The sequence below is a fragment of the Dipteris shenzhenensis genome, chromosome 9 (assembly GCF_047967505.1).
Source record: "Dipteris shenzhenensis isolate YYH24624 ecotype China chromosome 9, Dip_SZ_1.0, whole genome shotgun sequence".
In the NCBI taxonomy this organism is placed as follows: Eukaryota; Viridiplantae; Streptophyta; class Polypodiopsida; order Gleicheniales; family Dipteridaceae; genus Dipteris; species Dipteris shenzhenensis.
Window position 1 is genome coordinate 7,087,666 of NC_141604.1, and position 24,121 is coordinate 7,111,786.

The following is a 24,121-nucleotide window of genomic DNA, read 5'->3' on the forward strand; positions in this document are numbered from 1 at the left end:
CCTCTTCCTCTCCCTTTCCCTTTTCTCATTCATATTTTGAAATGTAATTTGGATTTTAGAATTAGGTCCTTATTCTGCCTCTCTTCTTTCCATCTCCCTCTTCCATTTGTCCCTCCCATGTCCCTCTGCCTCTCAGATAATTATCAAGTAGATTCTCATAGTCCATTTGTCCCTCTTTCTCAATCATTCCCCCATCCCCCCTCCCTTTCATTCCTATTCTCTCCCTCTCTTTCACCCTCTATCATATTATCCTCCTCTAAATTCCCTTTCATATACCTTACTCCCTTTTCCATCTCTGTCTCTTAAAGAGACTCTAAATTTTGTCATCTCTCTCCTTCTCCCATCTCCCTCTCCCTCTCCCTCTTCCTCTTCCTCTCCCGCTCCCATTTTCCCTCTTCCAAAAGACCTCTAAAGTCTCTCTTCTCTTGTTCTCTCATTTATCATTCCCATTTCCTACTCCAAGTTTTGCTCTCATGCCCCTTACCACTTTTGTCTCCTTGCCCTCTTGTCCCCTCCCCTACCCTTTGTCTCAAAGGTGGCAATTCTCCCATGGACATGTGGCATCTCCTTTTATTGCATGTTGTTTAGGGCTTCATTTACGGGTTTCAGTAGTCCCCTAGAACCTTTGCTCATTCTTTGGCTCCATGAGCACTCTATGGGTCTTTTATGCTTGGCAATGTGGCTCATCCTTTCTTGGATTTTCTCAATTGGTGGAGGCAGCCATCTTGGATCTAATCCAACATCAATAGCAACAAAGAATGGCTTGATGCAATGGTACTAGTCAAAGTGGTGGCATATTATCTTTGAAATATTTTGCATGGGCATCTTAAAAGTGTAAATGATCCTCCAACAAGCTCAGTCAAGATGAGGAGGATATGATATGTAGATTTCCATCATTACATGCAATTTTCTTTTAGTTGTTGGTCACATGTGATAATAAATCTTACTATTGTGTCTATTGAGCTCTACAATTGTTTGTTAATTACATATAATATAAGCTTTGGTTTTGAGTTATCAAATGGGATTTCAATGTAAGTTTTTTTAGTTGGTATTGGAGCAAAAAGCTCATCGAAGCAAAATAATTTGGACCAAAGAATAATCATTTGGACCTCACAAAGACCATGAAGTAAAATTGGATCTCCATCAACACTATTTTTGTAGAACAATTGAAGAATTCAAAGGTTCTCCTCAAGCAAGAGCTCTTACACCGACAAACAAAGGGTGTCACACTTGGGGAGCATCTCAACTAAATGAAGATAATACTACAATAGCTAGCCAACCTTGGTGTGCAAGTTGTTGACGGTGACTCAAAGGCCATGTTCCTTTGAGACTTCCTCTAGTTTATGAGGAGATAAGGAAAATTCTCTGAGTAAATGCAAATATGTCTTTGGATGAAATGATAGGTACGTTGTTAGATGAAGAATGCAGCTAGACCTTGGAAGTAGTAGAAAATCATGTATATTCTAGTGTGAACAAGAAAAATAGTACTAAAAGGGCTGATTGGAAGCAACTACAGTGCGACTATTGCAAGAAGCCAAGGCATACAAAGGAGTATTGCTATATTTTAAAAATGTGAGACATGTTCCTAAGCTTACCAAGAGTCTCATTTCAGTGGGTTAGCTAGATGGTGTTGGTTTTTAGACCACCTTTGGCTATCAGAGTTGGAAAATTCCTCGAAAATTCAAAAGTGCTCTATGGTTTTGGCAAGGGGTGCCAAGTGTGGGACATTGTATCCCTTAGATGTATTAGGGGTATCTGATCATGTTGTTGCAATAACCGAATAGCCAAGTACTCTTTGTGGCATTGCCGGTTGGGGCACATGAGCCAAAACCGTTTGGGTTATGTACTGCATTTGAGTTTTTAAAATTTTGAGCACTGTCTCTATGGGAAGTAGACTAAATCAGCCCATAAAAGAGCTTGAAAAGCTTGATTTGGTGCATTTAGACGTATGTGGTCCCATGCCTACATGGTCATTAGGTGGCAATGAATACTATGTGACATTCATTAATGATGCAACTAGGAAAATGTACGCTTATGCTATGGCTTAGAAGAGTGATGTGTTCGAGATATTTCAAAAATGGCTGGCTTTGGTTGAAAATCAATTAGGCAGAATGCTTAAATGCATATGGATTGACAATGGTGGAGAGTACTGGTTGTTGAAAAGACACTTGATTTTTTGTGCTCTACATGCTCGTCACATCACGTGCATATTTTGGCACAAATATCACACACTTTCTAGCGTCGGCATCAAATACACCTCTTGCATGCACACAAGCCTCTACATCGATGCATCTGACCTAGCACCTAAAAATGAACAAAAGAAAATGAATTATTTAGTTCTTTTCATTGCTCGACAGCAGTTGGTCTAGATCTAGGTTAGAGTAGCATAGTTCATTCATAGAGGAGAGAACTCCAAAGCAACCAATCGATGCCATGCCCAAAACTTCTCAAATAGTTCATACTTGGAGTCAGTCCCTATGCTCATATGCGGTTTCAAATCATCACAAGTTCAGTGAGTAGACTTCAAAGTGTTTAGAGGAATTGGCTGATTGATCAAGGGGAAAATTCTAGATTTTTTGCAATAGCAATGAAATTGGTCATACTTATGTACTCAGTTTTTGCAATAGTAATGAAACTGGTCATACTTATCAGGATCAAGGATTACAACAACCAACTTGCATTAGTAGTAGGAGAGACTATGAATCCTATACAAATGGTTCAAGTCATCCTGAATGGACTAGTAGAGGGATAAGAGAATCTAGTCCAGAGTATTTACATTCAACAACAAATTCCAACATTGGAAGAATTACAGTTAGTATGAGCTTGGGACTCAAGCACGCAAAGGTCATTCCAATGACCAAGCAGTCACAAATTCAAAGACAGAGGTAAAGGTAGAGGCAGAGGCATAGGTAGAGCATATCAGAGGAGTGGTCATCAGTAGCATCAAAATTATCATCAGCATCCACAACATCATCAACATCCACACAGCAGCATCTAAGAGCAAATCATTCCAACAGAGGAAGACTGATATGTCAAACATTCAGTGCAACTACTATCAAAATTTTAGGCACTATGAAAGAGATTGCCACAAGAAATGGTTCGACCAGGGAGGTCAATCTAGCAGCAATTGGGGGAATTTTCATGGAAGAGGAAATTATCATGGTGGATATTCAAGTCATATTCATTTTGCCAATGAACCATAGAATATGTTTCTTGCAAGTGAGGATATGCAAAAGACTGAAATAGTGTATCTTGACATTGATTGCAATTCAAAAGGAAAATGCAATTATCAAGTTGATCAAGATCCTTGGTACATTGATAGTAGCAGTGCATCATCTCATACGACAAAGCATCAGGAATGGGTTCATAGATATGAAACCATTAGAAGGATAGAAGAACGTTATATACATGGTAGATAACACGCCAAATCCAATTAAGGTAAAGACATTGTCCCTATGAACTATTTCACTAGTACAAAAGGATTGGTAAAAGATGTACGCTATGTTCGAAAGCTCAGCAAGAATCTCTTGTCAGTTGGCAAAACACAACTATTGAGTAATATTTAATGGGATGAATGCATGATCAGAGACAAATCCAAAGTATATCAACTGGTAGGAAAAACAGTCAAGAAAAGATGCTTGTTTAGAATGCTAGCTTCAGTTCTAGATTTGCATGCCATGTCACCTCAATAACAATCGATGCCACTTTTTGCAATATGGCACAAGAGATATGGACATGTCAATTTCAAAAGCTTGATGCAACTCAAAAATCAGAATATGGCAATTGGAATTCCTAAGCATCAATTCTTGGAAAAGTTTGCAAAGCATGGTACTTGGAAAAGTTTTCAAAACAATGGGTCTACTTTCTAAAAGAGAAATCTGGTGTCTTTTCTAGATTTCAAGTATTCAATGCCATGGTTGAGAACCATAAAGGCAGAAAGATCAAATTCATAAGATCAAATAGAGGAGGTGAATACATGTCTTTAACATTCATGAAATTTTGCAGAAGTAATGGCATTCGAAGACAATTCACTGTGTAGGTACTTCTCAGCAGAATGCAAGAGCTAAAAGGAAGAATGGTACTTTAGCAGATAGTGCTAGAGCAATGCTCAGTGAAAAGAATCCTCTGAATCAGTATTGGGTAAAAGCAATTGCCACTATAAACTACTTACTTAATCGGCTTTTGACCGAACCAATTCAAGATATGACACCTTATGAGGCATTCACTGGATACAAGCCACACATTGGGCATCTTCATATATTTGGTTGCATAGCATATGCCCACATACATGACGATCATCGCAGAAAATTGAATGTTAAGTCATGCAAATGCATCATGGTTGGTTATAGTGAAGAAAGTAAAGCATACAAGTTGTATGATTCCATCAACCAAAAGGTCATTATCTCTAGAGATGTAATATTTGATGAAGAATCAGAATGGAAAACATCAAGTACATAGGAGATAGAAACACAGATTACTCAGTCACCTACAGAAAAGGTCGATAAAGAAGAGCAAGATTTGCATACTCTGAGACACCCCAAATAGAGTAGCAACTTAGATGGTCTACCAGAGTTAGCAGACTACGAGCAAGATTGACATATGCTCAAAAAGGAAAATAAATTTAGATTGAAACCACCAATCATGAACTTATACTTACCATCATGGCTACAGAAGAGCCAGTGTACTTCGAGGACACAGTTGACAAACCAGAATGGCAAACTGCTATGAATGAAGAAATGGAAGCTTTGTGCAAAAACAATAATTGGGAATTATGTGACCTTCCAACCAAGAAAGAAGGACATATCAAACAAATGGGTTTACAAAGTGAAGTACAATCCAGATGGAAGTATTGAAAGATCAAAGCCAGACTTGTTGCAAAAGGTTTTGAATAGCAATATGGTCAAGACTATGATGAGACTTATGCTCTAGTAGTAAAGATGGATTCCATAAGATCTTGACATTAGTAGCGACGACACTCAACAGATGGAATGTGTACCAGAAGCTAGATGTCAAGAATGCTTTTCTCAATGGTTACCTAGACAAGGAAGTCTACATGCAACAACCAGTAGGTTATGTTGAACCAAGGAAAGAGCATCAGGTTTACCATCTCAAGAAAAGTCTCTACGGCTTAAAGCAAGAACCCAGAAGTTGGTATAGCAAAATCGACAAGTATTTTGCTAATTTGGGATACATGAAATCCAATGCAGATCATACTCTCTACTACAAAGTTCAAGGGGAAGACATTACTATTGCACTTTTGTACATAGATGATCTGATTGTGACTAGAAGCAATGATAGCTTCATAAAAAAGTTAAAACAGGACTTATCTGTAGAGTTCGATAGGAAAGATCTTGGACTTATGCACTATTGTCTTGGTATTGAGTTTTGGAGAGATTCAAATAGCTCCTTCATGAGTCAGGTACTGAAATATGTTGGCAGTCTCTTGAAGAAGTTTCATACGGTAGATTGCAAGATTGTAGCCACTCCCACGGAATAGAGTTTGAAACTTACTAAAGATTCAGAAAAGACTATAGTCAGTGATAGGTACTTTTGGCAGCTCATTGGATCTCTTATATATCTGGCTATCACACGACTAGATATTTGTTATATACGAAGTTCACTTGTACAGTTTATGGCAAATCTAAAACAGTCTCACTAGAATGCAACCAAAAGAGTCTTGAGATACAAAGGTACAAGACAGTTTGGAATAGAATATAGAGGAAGTAATCCAAGGTTGCATGGATTCTATACAGTGACTATGCTATGCTGTAGATCATGAGACTAGGAGATCCACACAGCGATATGCATATTTCCTTGGTCAAGGTGCTATATCATGGTTGTTAGACAAATAGCCAACTGTTTCTTTGTCTCTAACTAAAGTAGAATAAAGAGCACTCACTATAGGTGCATGTGAGGCTATATGGCTCAGAAGAATTCTTGTTTAAAACAGATTACTTTGATGAATCAAAGGTAGCAACAACATACTATGATAATCAATCGGCTCAAGCATTAGCTGAGATTCCAATATATCACTCCAATGGCAAAGCACATTGATGTCAGAGAGAACATCATAGAAAGAGTGTTACTTGGTGACATCACATTTCAACATTGTGATAGCAAAGAGAGTATTGTAGATATCTTTACCAAACCACTTGGGAAAGAGCTTTTTGAGGAGCATCGACAAGCTCTTGGTTTGATGCAAAGAAAGGACATTCCCATTAAATGTTAGATATGCTCAATGCCCCACCCTCCTAGTAACCACCAGTGTGGTCCAAGGTGCTCAAGTTGTAAGGCCCCCATATGAGGAGAAGCCATGTGTGAGCCCGAGACACTGGATGGGATCTTGACTTACATGTCAGATGAGGTCTATCAATGAGACTGTTGATGGTAGAAATGTGATTGTGTGGGAGCCCCTTATTCTTGCTGGGGCCTGGGGGCCAGTGGCCCCCTTGGTGGGGGTTCGGGGGCAGGAGCCCCTGAGGCGACGGTATAGGAAATATTCCCTAAATATTCCATGGATGACTAGTCGGTTCCATCGACTAGATTGACTAGTCGGCTCCACCGACTAGGTCGACTGGTTGACTCCACCGACTATGTTGATTCGACTACCGCCCTCATAGCTATAAAGAGGCGACCTCCCCAGTCCATTGTATCAGATCAGTTCAGATCAGATTAGAGATCTTCTAGCTAGTAGCTCTTCACCTAGTATCTGTCTAGATTGCCATCTAAGCTCCACTGTGGGAGCGCATGGGTGGATGGAGCCATCATCTGTACTACATCAGTATTGAAGGAAAAGTTTATTCCTCTCCAGTTTGCTATGTACTCTCTATTCTTTGTTTAGTTTCTGTTCCACTGCACCATGTAATTTAACATGGTATTAGAGCCCAGGCGGCTCTAAGGATCGAAGAATAGAAGAGAGGCGAGGGCTTCAACAACATACGGAGTGATGGCAACAGGAAGCACCTCAACAAGAAGCGGTCGAGTTCGACAGCTGTTGCTGCACCAACAATCTAGGCCTTGAGGATTCGCCCACCAGCCTTCACTGAAGGCAAGCTAGATGGTACGAACTACACTCTGTGGAAGTTTAAAATTACTGCTATTCTGGATTCATATGAGCTTCTGGAGACAGTATTGGGGACTGACCCAGAACCACAAGGAACCCTCGACCTAGCAAATCCAAGGAGTATGATACCTTCTAATGCTAACCTTCTACGAGCTTGGAAATGTAGGAACACAGATGCTCTATGTGCCCTGTTTACAAGTACTAATGATAGTGTTTTGACCTTGATTCAGCATACATCTAAGGCAACTGTGGCGTGGAACATATTGAAGAGTCGACCATTCTTGTACTTCAGGACAAATGGGAGTATGTCAATGGATCTACACCTGGACCATTGGATGTTACTATAGCACTAGCAGCAGCAGGATCTATAGCAGGATCTCTAGCTACACCAACAATGTTTGCACCTATAATAGATCCTACCATTGCCCAAGCACAGGCAGAATGGGACAAGAAAGACAAGTATGCATATCATCTGATCAAGTGGAATGTGCAAGATGTCATGCTAGGATAGCTCAACACACTCAAGATATCCAAAGAAACGGGATATGTTTGCAGCTCTCTACGAGTCCAAGAACACTTCTAGGATTCTCACACTGAGAAACCAGATAAACGAATTTTTTTGCAACAGCAATGAAACCAGTCATGCTTATGTACTCAGGATCAAGGATTACAACAATCAACTCGCAGCAGCAGGAGAGACCATGAATCCCACAAAATTGGTTCAAGTCATCTTGAATGGACTAGGAGAGGGATATGAGAATCTAGTCCAGAGCATTGCCATCCAATGGCAAATTTTGACATTGGAAGAACTCTAGTTAGTTTTACTTGGTGAAGAACTCAGGACACAAGACATCCATGCATGCGAAGGTCATTCCAATGATCAAGCATTCACAGCTTAAGATAAAAGTAGAGGCAGAAAGAGATGCCTATGCTAAGCATCTTTACCAATAGCAAGATACTTGATGTATATTATGCCAAATAGATGTTTTAGGTCTTGGTAGATGGCAAAAAGCTATGTCAAATGTTTCACTTGATGTGTAAGTGCTTGATGCCAAATAGATGTTTTAGGTCTTGGTAGATGGCAAAATGCTAGCTATGACAAATGTGTTTCTCCATACAATTATGCATATAGAGGATAAATTAAAGAATGGCATTATATTGGAAGGGCGTTCAAAATTTGATCACCAATTCACCAAACATATTTAGGAAGAGCTTTCAACCTATCGAGGAATGAAGTCTTGCAAGAAGAAATTTTGAGAAAGGTTCCATAGAGGTAGAGAAAATTTTTGCTTTAATGGAAATTTTGTCTTGTTGATGGAATATACTTCACATTGCTAGTGTACATTCTATTTTTCTAGAGGGTACTCAATATTGGGAACATGGATATTCAAAGAAGACACATCAATTCCATTACTTGCTATGATAATATGCATCTTCCTTGTGGGAACATGCATACATTGTGCTATCCAGAGGGTCCTCACAATTGGGAATATTGATATAAACATGATTTTCACTTCTAGAATCAATTATATCACTTCCTTGTTTGTGACATGATTTTCATATTCTAGAATCAATAAAACTTCTCCCTATTGTCTAACAGACTCAAAGATGATATAGTTCAGATGTGCAAGGTCACATGCACTTTTAATATTCTAAATAATGAGCAAATAAGGAAAGGATTATTTGAAACATTGACATGGTTGTCTCATGGCCACTTTGAATAGAATGGCCACAAAAACAAAGGCACATACCATATACATTCTATATTTGCTTAAGTGAATGCTTAGAAAGGGAGAAATAAGAAATTGTAGAGATAGGGTGGTCACAAGGTCCAAAGTGGCTAGAAATAGGTATCATTATTACATTGGTATTACTTTTTGTCTTGAGCTAGTGTGTCTAACTAAATAGTGAATGTCTACATTGCATGTGAGAGAGGAGAGATGACATATGAAACTACATTGCTACTTAACCAAAAGGCCAAAATTGTGGAAACCATATTGCTACTCAACCAAAATAGTTACGTATATGATGACTTTTATTTCTTGTAATTATGTCTAGAGAAGATCTATTTCTTACATAATGATTATTGCTGTTGGTTTTGAGCTGAGTGCAAATTTAACCGAAATTGCATGGAGATCTTTATCTCGATATTCCACAAAAAGCTCACTGACTTATCCTCTTAAGAAATGATAATCAAGAAGAAGAATTGCTCACGTAATAACTCAAAGAAAAATTAGAAGAGTTGTGATGTATTGCAAGACTGGAGTTACTATAAAACAATATGCCGAGGTCTCTAACTGAGAACCACACTAGACTAGCACACGAAAACCACCATAGCTATCTCTTCAGGTCTACTGATCTTGTTAGAGCTCACAAAAAAAAGGTGACATCTTAGAGACTCACACACATACACTCAATGAAACCCTATGACTATGGAGTAGCTACTCTAAAACACTAAGAGACCAACCTATGACTTTCATGTATATGAGAGAGAAGATGATCTTGGATACACCTTCATATTCAACTCGTAGTAGCTGACTCAATCCAGCATGTGATCATTCAAAGTGCCACAATCCATGCACCCCCTTGTCACGTCCATTTTGTGGAATCCTTGTGGGGGTTAAAGGTCACTGTGCCTTTGCCTTGATTATATACAATACTCAAACACATATATAAATGAATGAAAAAGAAGATTAGGGCGGTTCTGCACCCACCAAAACTTGTGTGGCTCTCTATTTCTCTCTCTTCCTCTTCCGTTCTTGCTTTCGTTGAGAGCACTCTCAACTCATATCAGAGCCCGGGTGATCTACCTGAGCGTGCATGAATGCTTGAAGCTCAACAGCTCTGTGGGAGGAAGGAGAAGCTCTGTGGGAAGCTTTGTGGGTGACTTTACTTGCATCTGAGTGTGCAGAGACCTTGAAGGAACCTTTGGAAAAGTCACTCTGGTTTTGCAAAGTGGTTTTGAGAGCCTGTTAAGTGTTTTCAAAAAAAAAAAGTCGTTTTTTGAGCTTTTCCCTGTTCCATTCAATGACAGAGACTCCGTATTGACTTGTAGAGGCAACTATTGCTTGCTTTTGGTGTCAACTTCACTTAAGGAGCTTGGAAACACCTTGATTCTTGAATTTGGGATCATTTCATTGGATTTCTAACTCACTGTGTCAGTTTCTGCGTTTTTCTGCCCGGGTGTTAGAACTCAAGTTTGGAGCAACCATTTGCAGATCTGTCAATTTTGGTGGACTCAAGAGGTCTTAAAACTTCTATGTTTCTCATCATTCACACTCCAGTAGAGTTTACAAATAGCTCTATTTCCAAAAACGTTTTTCAGTCGGTGTGTTGGACCCAGTGATTGAGACCACGGTTTCCAAAACCGTCTGTCCCATTGCATTCAGGTTGCCTAAAAACCCCTACCTATCAGATCTTATGTGATTCGGTGGAGGATTTTCAGAGTTATAGATCTCTGTGTATTCGATTTTTTCTCTCTATTATGCATTTTTCATTCTAAGGTTTTGAAACCTTAGATTTATGCCACGTGGCACTGGATAAGTATTGACTCCCATTTCTCACTCATCGGTTGGGATTTTGGAGTTTCGGCAGAAGAGAGATATTTGTAGATTTTCTTGTTGAGTCCGATTATGCAATGACACCCATGTTTTGAGGCATCTCAGGTTCTATTTTCAGTAGTGCTCATTACTGTGGGACTACGATTTCTTGAGCATACCTTATGCAGATCACTCTGGTTGCAGTTTGAGTAGTGTACGCTCATTGGTGGTGTGCATTAGGTTGTAGTGGATGGTTTATAGGCCATTTGGATGCATTGCGGTCCTTATTAGATGCGTTAATAAGCCCAAATTGCCTTGTGGGATGCTATTTTTTATGGACGCTTTGCACATGGATGTATTGTATGCTGAGGGACAACTTTGACACATTGCAGGTGATGCACTGATAGTGCTATGCTCTCTTGGATGAGATATTATCTCGGGGGATCACTATGTGTAAACCCTCTATACCACGTGCGTTCAAGGCATATTTCTAAAATCCCTTATCTGTGTAAAATTTTCATTAATAAAATGTAGCCCTTTTCTATACAAATCTATAAATTTTTTGCAAAACTATTTTAAATAGTCGCTTATGTATATTTATTTCTGTAAATTTTAGAAATAAAAAATATCCATTTGTTGAACTCACGTGATAGGGTTACATATGATGAGTGACCCCCCCGAGGATATTATTAATGCATATGCAAGTGGACGGTGTTTATGCTTGAGTCAATTGGCAGTTATTGGCATTTTGGATTGCCATTGCAGTTGGCATTTTATTTTGGGCCAGATTTGCTCATATGGATGCATAGTATATGCACATGAGTCAGATGCTTTGAGACATGAGTTTTGGTGATATATCACTCTATTGTGGCATAAACATTTGGGTGCACCTGGTATTTGGTGTGATTCTCTCTTGTAGGCACTAGCATTTGGGATTTTTGCTTCATTTGCATCATGGCATCCTCTTCCATGTCTGAAAAGGAGATTTTTAGCATTAAAAAGTTTGATGGGACAAACTTTTCTTTGTGGAAAGAACAAATAAGGGATGTGCTTATTCAAAAGAAGTAGATTAAACCCTTGGCAAGGATTGAAGCTAAGCCTGCAAATATGTCTGAGGATGATTGGAATGAGTTGGATGCATTAGCAAAATCTACTATTAGACTTCATCTTGCAGAGTCAATTTATTTCACAGTAGTAAATGAGTAGACTACGGAAGATTTGTGGAAGAAATTGTGTGCCACTTATGAAAAGGAAACTGCCTCTAATAAAGTTTACCTCATGAAGAGGTTGTTTGAGCTACAGATGAAGGAAGGGGTGTCCATTGCTTCTGACTTGAATGAATTCAATATTATTTTCAGCCAGCTTCAGGCTCAGAAGATGAATTTTGATGCGGAGACTAAGGCAATATTTCTCTTATGTTCATTGCCATCCTCATGGGATACCTTCCATATAGCTGTCAATAACTCTGCACCTGGTGGAGTACTGAAATTTGATGATGTTGTGGGTAGCTTGTTGGCCGAGGAGATTAGACGAAAGTCTATGGATGGCAACAAGCAGGATGCAGCCTTAAATGTGCAAAGGGGCAGATCACAGTTCGGGGGAAAGTCCCAAGAAAGAGGGAAGTCTCATAGCAAATCTAGGGCATGGAACATTGAGAGTTACCACCATGGCAAGAAGGGCCATATGAAAAAGGACTGCTACAAGCTGAAAAGAGAGCAAAAGGATAAGAAAAAGAATGCAAATTGGGGTGCAAATCAAAAGGAAGAGAGTCCAAGGGAGGACAAAGGAAAAGTGAAGATCGAGGAGATCAATGCAGTCACACATGATAGTGACAATGACGTTCTCTTCATGTCTAGTTTATCTGCAGAGTTGCTTACCACTTTAGATATGCATATTCCCAAGATTGGATTTTGGATTTTGGTGCTTCATTCCATGTTACTCCCCATAGGGAATGGTTCTCCACTTATGACAGTGGAAAGACAGGTTGTGTGCATCTTGGAAATGACTATGCATGTGACATAGTGGGAGTAGGTGACATAAAGTTTTCTTTTGCAAATGGGTATGCATTTATTTTAAAACATGTGAGACATGTGCCTAAGTTGATCAAGAGTCTTATTTCAGTGGGTCAGCTAGATGATGCTGGTTTTCACACCACTTTTGGCTTTAAGAGTTGGAAAATAAAAAAGGGCTCTATGCTTTTGGCCAGGGGTGCCAAGTGTGGGACTTTGTATCCCTTGCATGTATCAAGGGTATTTATCATGTTGTTGCAATAACCGAGCAACCAAGCTCTTCTTTGTGGCATTGCAAGTTGGGGCACATGAGCTAGAATGGAATGAAACTCTTATGCCGTTTGGGTTATGTACCGCATTTGAGTTTCTCTGATTTTGAATTTTGTGAGCACTGTCTCTATGGGAAGTAGACCAAATTAGCCCATAAAAGAAGGGGAAAGAAAGAGTGTGAAAAGCTTGATTTGGTGCATTCAGACGAAACATCAAGAAGAGGAACACCGTAGTAAGAAAAAGAAGGCATCTAGAAGGAGAATTAGCCAGTCGGACTTTCCTTTAGGACAAGGAATTGGAAGCTATGACTTGTTGTCTGACCTTAAAGAAAAGAAAGCTCATATCACCTTTGGTCAATTACTTGCTTTGTCTCCAAAACTACGGAAGGAATGGGAAAAACTAGCAAGCACAAGAGTGTCAAAGAAGAAAAAGAAGAAAAGTGCTATTCCTGTTGTTCAAAAGGTAGATATAGATGTTGGTGTTGATGTACCTGTGGTTGATGTGATCATTGATGGTCAAGTGATTTCTAATGTGTACATTGATGGAGGTGCATCGATTAATGTCATGAGTGAGAAGACCATGATAGATGCTGATTTAAAATACTCTAGTACTACCTCTCCTTATTGCATCAAATTGGCTGACAACACTAGGGTTAAGACCTTGGGAGTTGTGAAGAATCTAGACGTGGATGTATGTGGAATTTCTGTGCCGACTACTTTTCAGGCGATCCCTACCAAGCCAGATGCACGTGCCTATCCATTGATTTTGGGAAGGCCTTGGCTACACAAGGTGAAGGCTGTTCAAAAGTGGGATACTGGAGAATTGATTTTGCAGGGAAATGATAAGAAGGTGCACTACAACATCAGAAGTTGCAAAAAGGAAGTTGTCAAGGAGGAGTCTTCAACATCAGAGAGTTCAAGCTCTGACTTAACCGATGAAGAAGAAGAGATAGGGTGTAGCTCCAAGGAGTCCAACTCAGAGGGTGAGGTGGAAGGAGTGGCCTTTGGTCTTTATCTTGGTGCTGATCGAGATGAGTCAGGAAGGAACAAGGTGGGGTGCAAGAAGATCTTGTAGAGACACTTCATGTGGAGGATGTGGAGCACACTAAATGACGCCAACGCAATGAAGAGCTTCTTGGTGATTCTCTATCAGGTAGTGAGAAGCTCCAGTACTTGGATATGCTAGATGATTTTCCATGTCTCTTTGCAACAAGCTATTCACAGGTTCAACCAGTCTCTCTTGTGGAGCACAAGATTGAGTTGAAGCCAGAAAGCAAGCCAGTTGTGCAATGCTTAAGGCTATTGTGGGTGATCCAAGCTGAGGCACTAAAGAAAGAGGTAACACAACTACTTGAGGCAGGATTCATCTTTCCTATTGATGATTCAGAATGGATATCTCCTATAGTTGTCACACCAAAGAAAGGAAATAAGTGGCGAGTTTGTGTGGACTTTCATCCTTTGAATGCATGCAATAAGAGGGATCATTTTCCTTTGCCATTCCAAGATGAAATACTGGACCAAGTAGCAGGGCATGAGATGTATTCTGTATGTGATGGGTATTCTGGGTACTTTCAAATTCGTATTCGGGAGGAAGATAAAAAAAAAACATCATTTGTCACACCTTGGGGAGTTTTTGCTTACAGAGTGATGCCTTTTGGGTTGACCAATGCACCAGCTACATTTCAAAGGTTCATGAGTCAAGTTCTTGAGCCTTACTTGGGAAAGTTCATAAGGGTGATTTTGGATGATTTTTGCATTTATTCTCGGTGCATAGATCACATGGAGAAGTTAAAGATGGCCTTGGCTAGGATTGATGAAGCAAAAGGGTGTCTAAATCCTAGCAAGTGTCATTTGGCTCAAACAAAAGTAGTCTTGTTGGGGCATATTGTGTCTGAAGAAGGCTTGCAAATGGATCCTGACAAGGTTCAAGCAATCATGGCATTGCCAAGTCCTGAGAGTGTTACTGGTGTTGGCAGAATTCTAGGAAAGAGCAAGTATTATCAACGCTTTTGTGATGATTTCACAGAGATAGTGCATCCCATGAACTTGTTGACAAGAAAAGGAGTTTCTTTTCAATGGGGTGTGGAGCAACAAGAGTCTTTCCAGCTACATAAGGAGGCCATGAGTAAGGGCCCAATATTGAAGCCCCCTGATTGGTCTCAAGACTTTTATGTAAATCCAAGTGTATCTTTACATTCAGTTGGTGCTGTATTGCTACAAAAAGGAGAGGCAGGTCGAATGCAACCCATCTATTATGCTAGCCGACAGCTTATAGATGTGGAAGAAGAGTGAGTTTTTTCAATCTAAGATACAGGCTCTTGGACATATAGTCGCTGAAGAAGAAATTACAATGGATCTAAATGGAGCAGCAAGCTCCCTCTTTGGTATTTTCCATCAGAAAGTTTCGCTCCTATTTATTACCTCGACCATTTTTCTTCCTTACCTCCAGAGGTATTGAAAGGTGACCAGAAGTAAATTAAAACTCCAGATTACAGGAAGTCTATGCTTCAAGCTATTGTGTGATCCCCATGATGGACTTGCATCCTTCTTTTGCCATGCAAATTAGACAACCATAAGCAAAGCCTTGTTCTAATTAACACTACTACACACGCATACTATTGCGACGTTTACGTACCGACGATTAGCGCCCGCTTAGCGTTAATCGTCGATATAAAAATCGGGTGTCGTAAATCGTCGCTATATAGCGACTTTTAAGAAGCGTCGCTATATAGCAACGTTAGTAATGGTCGCTATATAGCGACTATGAAAGGTCGCTATATAGCGACTTCTACTAAAGTCGCTATATAGCGACTTTTAAAGGTCGCTATATAGCGACACTGAGACTATATTATAGCGACGTTTTACAGAGAGGTTTTTTTTTTTTTTAAAGTCTTAAAATTTATTTTCTTCCAATGACAAAATTTTTTAAATTTTCATACATGTTTGAGCTCATAGAGAAATAAAAAATGAGAGCATGTACATCAAGCCTTTGAAGCTCATATATTCATGTCCAAGTTGGAGATGAGAAAAATCAAATTAAATAAGAGCATTTACATCAACTGTTTCATCTTGAGCCAAGTCTAAGGCGCCAAGCAAGTCTATCTCCAACTCTATACCGAGTTGATCTCCTATATCATCATCGTACTCTAGCATCGTACGTTCACCTAAAAGTATTTGATCATCTTCTTCAATTAAGCTTAAGTGTGGTGATCGATCTTGACGATTGTTGTCTTCCTCGTCAATATCGTGATCTCCATCCTCCTCCCGTGCGATGTCATTATGCGCATCTTCCTCTTGCCTCATATGGTGATCTACATCTTCTTCGCTAGATTCATCAATTGGATCCGGATTTGGTAGTGGCATCTCCATATCCACATCTCGATCTTCAAAAATCTGCTTACTTCGTGGCGCAACTTGGATCACGTACCACCATCTTGGTCAGAACGATCCGGATGAAAAACCACCTATATTGAAGATGAAAAATCACGTGCCAAATGTCGTCAATTATATATATATCAATGGACTTAAAAAACGAAAGCTTCGACTAATTAAATCATTAGTATGCACCTACTCACAGTGCTCGAGAAGAACAAAAGTATCACTTTCATCGGTCCAATGTTTGGTGGAGTCTATTGCAAAGAGACCGCTACCATCTTTTCTCACAGTTGCATGGGGACCGTTGTAAGTAGTTCTAAACCATTTTACATCAAGAATGAAAATAGTAAATCGTCTGAAATCAATTTCATAGATGTCGCGTATGGTTCCACAATAATCCAACTGTGAGGAGAGAAGATTGGTATCCGAAGCACTTGCTCGGCTATCTTGTGTGAAGTTAGCCATGACTCCACAATCATACGTGACTCTCTTTGAATCGATGCGTTCTATGCGAAAATGTCGTCCATATGACCATAATGCACTGTACTTTTTGTACTGTAAAAGAGCATCATTAAAACAATGAAGATGCACCTATTTTATAGCATATATTGCCACAAATAATTACTTAATTACATCAAGAGATAAGAAACTTACATGCACCATACATCCAGATGATAACTCCCGCTCGCGCTCGTTTATTGTCTCTCCATCACGTTCGGCTTTACGTATAGCTAGTTGTAGCCAATCAAGTGACATGTGAGTAGGGAGAAGAGCCAGATCTCGTGGATATGGTTGTGATCGCCTGTACATTACTCTGAATCTCGTCCTTGCATTTATTCTTTCTGCTTTGGCCACTTCATATCTCTCAATCCACTTCTGCATCTCAGGGCTATTGAGGATACAAAACTTATTGAATTTCTCCATTTGCTCTTCGCTCATCTTTCTTTCAATCCCTTTTCCTTGGGGGACCTCGCCAATGATGCGATCATCATCCTTGTTGTGCCAAGCTTGCGGCATATCAGGATCCGTGGATGCAAGAAACTCTGTGATATATACTAATGACTCTTGCACAAGCCATCCCTCTGCCATGCTTGCTTCTGGTCTTGCTCTTTGTCTTACAAACCCCTTTAAAGTTTTCATAAACCGCTCGAGAAAAAACATCCATCGATTATGAACGGTACCTGCTATAGCCACCTCATCAACTATGTGCACAAGCAAGTGGACTTGAGTTGTCATAATGCTTGAGGGAAAGTGCTTCTCAAGCAAGCATACGGCTTCGATGGATTCCACCCTAGCCTTCTCGATGCTCGATATAGAGATCTCTTTTTGAGATATCCACCTATTTCACATGTCCATGCATATGTAAGATATTTGAGATATCCACCTATTTCACATGTCCATGAAGAAAATAGATAATGCGAATTGATAGTAAGCATACCTCACAATACCACAGATCTTGAATATAGCATTTCTAACATCTTCTTGTAAGCACCCTTTTATTGTAATTGGAAGGATGAACTATCAAAGCAACAATGAAATCATGTCAACAATATAACATAATAATAATTACGCTAATGCATCACTATTATCGGTACACTAATTCTACTTAGAATACCTGTAAGACCTTGTGCCAATCATGGGACTTGAGGCCACTAAGCTTATTGTCCTTTGAAAATGCTCCTTTCAAGCAACGCATGTACCCTGTCGGTGTTTGAAAAGAGGCAATGTCTGCCTTGATCGCTGCCTCCTCCCTCGTAGAGAGGATCCACGTTGCTTTCGGGAGGACAACTTTTCCTGAAGCATGCACTTGGGGCCACAAACGAGACATCCTATTCATAGCACGCAAGTCTTCTCGCACTCCTCTCGAGTCCTTGGAACCAACCAAGTGTGCCCAAATGGTAGCCCCCACATTCTTAAAGATATGCATGGGATCCAAGAGATGATTGATTTGTAACTGACCCCAATAAGGAAGCTCGTGAAAGATCGATAGCCTCTTCATACCAGGAGGAGGTTCCTCTCCATTCTCCCTCCAAGCTTGAATCCAATCACTTGCTTTTAAATATGATGGTGGTGGATCAAGCTGACCTCCACGTGCGAGATGGTCGAGCGGAAGGTATCGAGCATGACCTTCATAAACATTTTTCCTCATGTGTTTGGAGTAGCGTGCAAGCGATTTCAGAGCGGGTCCACAAACAGGACAAGCATGGTACCCACTTGTAGCAAGCCCTGCACGCGTGCATGAATATGTTAGTACAAGACATGCGTGCAAAAGAGAGTAAAAAAAGCATAATCCCTCATTGTACATGTAAAGACATAACCACGTACCTGCGCACTCTCCATATCCTGGGTAGTCATGCATGGTCCACATCAAGATACCCCTGACGGAAATATCATTGGTATGCCTAGGAGCTCTGGAAATATCAAAGACCTGCACTCCTCTCCATAATATCTGTAACTCCTCTATCAAAGGTGCCATGTACACGTCCATGTTTCTTGCCTTGTACTTTCCTGGCACAAGTAGTGCAAGCATGAGGTGTCCCTTTTTTATTGTTAGCCATGGTGGGATATTGTAATTCACCACGACTATGGGCCATGTCGACCAAGATGTCGAGCGTAACCCGAAAGGATTCACGCCGTCCATGGCTAGCCCAAGATGTAAGTTGCGTGGCTCTCTCGCAAAGTCCGGCCACTGATTATCTATGTGCTTCCAAGCCGCACAATCTGCGGGAATCCTTAATGTGTGATCAGTGGACCGATGAGATGCATGCCATGTCATCAACTCCGCTATGGTTTTGCATCGAAACATGTGTTGTATTCTTGCAATGATGGGAAAGTGTCTTAAGACCTTTACCGGTATCCTCTCACCCTGCAAGTCATCTCTATATCGTTGTTCCCCACACTTTGGACAACTAGCCAAATCTCCATGCTCACGACGAAAGAGAATACAATCATTACGGCAAGCATGGATGGTATCATAATCCATACCCACCATTGTTAGCATCTTTTTCGCTTCATCTCTTGATGCGGGCATGGTATTTGGTGCAGGCAACATCTTTTGGAGCAACCTATGACAAAGACACTATCCAAATGATGATTCTCAAAACAAACAATATCCAAATAATGAGTCAATCAAATTAATGCAAGGGCTAACCTCATTAAGGCCGAGACACTTGTATCCGACCACCCATACTGTACTTGTAGATTCAAGATTGAGAGACAAGCACGTAGTTTAGACATCCTGGCACCCTCGTACAATTGTGTTGATTGCAACTCTCGCATTTTCACCTCAGACTCTGACATCACGTGTACGTGGGATGTAGTGCCCCTAAAAATGGAATCCATCATGTCGACCATACCCTCGTCGTCATCTGGGAGACTATAGTCTTGTTGAAAGTGAGAAGGTATATGTGTACCCTCGTCACCCTCGTCATCCTGTCATAAGCTCATTCGTGTAAATAGAAGATCTTCTAATTCCGGGTATACAATAAGATTGCGAACTTAAATAGCTTTGACTTACCGATGATCCATCAACATGTGCAACACCAACGGGGGGTACTGGTTCCGGCTCCTCCCCATACATCCGCAAGTGGCGCATGATAATACGACGTTGATGTCGTACTTCTCACTTGCAATGAGTGCAATGACAATATAACCTCTCCGTAAGCCACTTCGTGCTCCCGGGCGTTGGCGCATCATCGGATGAGCTTCCACTCGTCCCTTCCATCTACACTTATAAAACCAAAACATAAGCATGAAGAGGAGATGTACACAATTATGAGCATAGCATGTTTAATTTGAGCTTCTCTTGAGGCTATATAAAAAGAATGACATCGCTATATAGTAAGGATTGAAACAAAAAATCCTATATAGTAAGGCTATGTAGTAAGAGGAGATATTGACAATTATAGGCATAGCATGTTTGAGTCACAAGAGGCCTCATTAAAAAACAAACAGTAAGCGTCGCTATATAGCGACGCTCTGTTCAGTCGCTATATAGCGACGATTTTAATTGAAAGCGTCGCTATATAGCGACGTTTTCAATTAAAAACGTCGCTATATAGCGACGAATAAGCGTCGCTATATAGCGACGCTGTGGGTTAAAACCCGAAACGGCGAAACCCGCGGCGTTTTGCTCAAAGCTTTCCTAATCTCTAAACTAAGCTCTCCAAAATCTCCTCCCACCTATTTTCACTGACCTCCCATCTATTCCAAGCAACCTCCTACCCTATTTCCCACTCCTCACCCTCCTCCTACCTCTTGTGCACCCTCTCTCTCCTTTTTCCCTCTTTGGTTTCCAGAAAGAAAGTTCTTCAAAAGGTGAGTTTTTTTCAACAATGTAGGTTGTTTGTTTGTTAGCTTTGGTTTTGTGAGTGTTTCTACTTGTATTGCTAAAGTTTTAAACTAGTTTTCATGCTTGATTAGAAAGGATTCAAACAAAAAACGAAATTTCAAGAAAGAAAGAAAGAAACTCACCTCTTCTTTCTGTATTTCTCTTCCTTCTCTTCCTTCTCTTCTCCTCAATCTCCTCCTTTCCTTGTCTCCTCAATCTTCTCTTTCCTTGTCTCCTTTCAAGAAGTTGCTTTTGTGATCTCCTCTTTCCACTAACATCTTATTTGAAAAAATGGGTTGTTTTCTCTCTTTTGTAGGAGTCCACTACACCGAGCGGGACATAGTCTCTCTTTTGTGGGCCCAGTCCACTACACCGAGCGGGACATACTTTTACAGGTAAGTGCTTCCTCTTCTTTCCATTTAAGCTTTTTGTTATTTGCATTTGCCTGCAGCTAGCGCCTTAAGCGCTAGCTGCAGTGATGGGCGTAGGAACCCTCTCTTCCCCCTTCTCTTTTTCTCATTTTCCCCCTTCTCTTTTTTCCCTCTTCTCTTATTCTCTCTTTCCCCCTCTCTCTTTTCCCTTCTCTCTTTCCTTTCCCCCTTATTCTCTATTTCCGCATCCCTCTTATTCTCTTATGCTTATGCTTCTCTCATTCCGCATAAGCTCCTCCTCTATTTCCGCATGAGCATAAGCATGAGCTTATGCTTATGCTTATGCATAAGCATAAGCATAAGCATAAGCTCATGCTTATGCTCATTCATGAGCATGAGCTTATGCGTAAGTTTCCGCAAGAGCTTATGCGGAAATAGAGAATGAGAGAAGCATATGCTTCTCTCATTCTCTTTTTCCGCATAAGCTCCTTCTCTCATTCCGCATAAGCTCCTTCTCTATTTCCGCATGAGCATAAGCATGAGCTTATGCTTATGCTTATGCATGCATATGCATAAGCATAAGCATAAGCTCATGCTTATGCTCATGCGGAAATAGAGAAGGAGCTTATGCGGAATGAGAGAAGGAGCTTGTCATGAGCTTATGCGCAAGTTTCCGCAAGAGCTTATGCGCAAGTTTCCGCAAGTGCTCCTTCTCTTTTTCCGCATAAGCTCTTTCTCTCATTCCGCATAAGCTCCTTCTCTATTTCCGCATGAGCATAAGCATGAGCTTATGCTTATGCTTATGCATAAGCATAAGCATAAGCTCATGCTTATGCTCATTCATGAGCATGAGCTTATGCGTAAGTTTCCGCAAGAGCTTATCCGCAAGTTTCCGCAAGTGCTCCTTCTCTTTTTCCGCATAAGCTCCCTCTCTTTTTCCGCATGAGCATAAGCATGAGCTTATGCTTATGCTTATGCATAAGCATAAGCATAAGCATAAGCTCATGCTTATGCTCATTCTTCCGCATGAGCTTATGCGTAAGTTTCCGCAAGAGCTTATGCGGAAATAGAGAATGAGAGAAGCATATGCTTCTCTCATTCTCTTTTTCCGCATAAGCTCCTTCTCTCATTCCACATAAGCTCCTTCTCTATTTCCGCATGAGCATAAGCATGAGCTTATGCTTATGCTCATTCATGAGCATGAGCTTATGCGTAAGTTTCCGCAAGAGCTTATCCGCAAGTTTCCGCAAGTGCTCCTTCTCTTTTTCCGCATAAGCTCCCTCTCTTTTTCCGCATGAGCATAAGCATGAGCTTATGCTTATGCTTATGCATAAGCATAAGCATAAGCTCATGCTTATGCTCATTCTTCCGCATGAGCTTATGCGTAAGTTTCCGCAAGAGCTTATGCGGAAATAGAGGATGAGAGAAGCATATGCTTCTCTCATTCTCTTTTTCCGCATAAGCTCCTTCTCTCATTCCGCATAAGCTCCTTCTCTATTTCCGCATGAGCATAAGCATGAGCTTATGCTTATGCTTATGCTTATGCTTATGCATAAGCATAAGCATAAGCTCATGCTTATGCTCATTCATGAGCATGAGCTTATGCGTAAGTTTCCGCAAGAGCTTATCCGCAAGTTTCCGCAAGTGCTCCTTCTCTTTTTCCGCATAAGCTCCCTCTCTTTTTCCGCATGAGCATAAGCATGAGCTTATGCTTATGCTTATGCATAAGCATAAGCATAAGCTCATGCTTATGCTCATTCTTCCGCATGAGCTTATGCGTAAGTTTACGCAAGAGCTTATGCGGAAATAGAGAATGAGAGAAGCATATGCTTCTCTCATTCTCTTTTTCTGCATAAGCTCCTTCTCTCATTCCGCATAAGCTCCTTCTCTATTTCCGCATGAGCATAAGCATGAGCTTATGCTTATGCTTATGCTTATGCTTATGCATAAGCATAAGCATAAGCTCATGCTTATGCTCATTCATGAGCATGAGCTTATGCGTAAGTTTCCGCAAGAGCTTATCCGCAAGTTTCCGCAAGTGCTCCTTCTCTTTTTCCGCATAAGCTCCCTCTCTTTTTCCGCATGAGCATAAGCATGAGCTTATGCTTATGCTTATGCATAAGCATAAGCATAAGCTCATGCTTATGCTCATTCTTCCGCATGAGCTTATGCGTAAGTTTCCGCAAGAGCTTATGCGGAAATAGAGAATGAGAGAAGCATATGCTTCTCTCATTCTCTTTTTCCGCATAAGCTCCTTCTCTCATTCCGCATAAGCTCCTTCTCTCATTCGCATAAGCTCCTTCTCTCATTCCGCATAAGCTCCTTCTCTATTTCCGCATGAGCATAAGCATGAGCTTATGCTTATGCTTATGCATAAGCATAAGCATGAGCTTATGCTTAAGCTCATGCTTATGCTTATGCATAAGCATAAGCATAAGCTCATGCTTATGCTCATGCGGAAATAGAGAAGGAGCTTATGCGGAATGAGAGAAGGAGCTTGTCATGAGCTTATGCGCAAGTTTCCGCAAGAGCTTATGCGCAAGTTTCCGCAAGTGCTCCTTCTCTTTTTGCGCATAAGCTCCTTCTCTTTTTGCGCATAAGCTCCTTCTCTCATTCCGCATAAGCTCCTTCGCAAGTTTCCGCATGAGCATAAGCATGAGCTTATGCATGAGCTTATGCTTATGCTTATGCATAAGCATAAGCATAAGCTCATGCTTATGGTCATTCATGCTTATGCTTATGCTTCTCTCATTCTCTTTTTTCGCATAAGCTCCTTCTCTTATTCCGCATGCAATTTTCCGCAAGTTTCCACATGAGCTCCTTCTCTTATTCCGCATAAGCTCATGACAAGCTCCTTCTCTCATTCCGCATAACTCCTTCTCTATTTCCGCATGAGCATAAGCATGAGCTTATGCTTATTCATGAGCATGAGCTTATGCGGAAGTTTCCGCAGGAGCTTATGCGGAAATAGAGAATGAGAGAAGCATATGCGGATCTCATTCTCTTTTTCCGCATAAGCTCTTTCTCTCTTTCCGCATAAGCTCTTTCTCTTTCTCTTTTGCGTGAGCATATGCGGAAATAGAGAATGAGAGAAGCTTATGCTTCTCTCCTCCTCTATTTTCGCATATGCGGAAACATGAGCATAAGCTCATGCTCACCCATGAG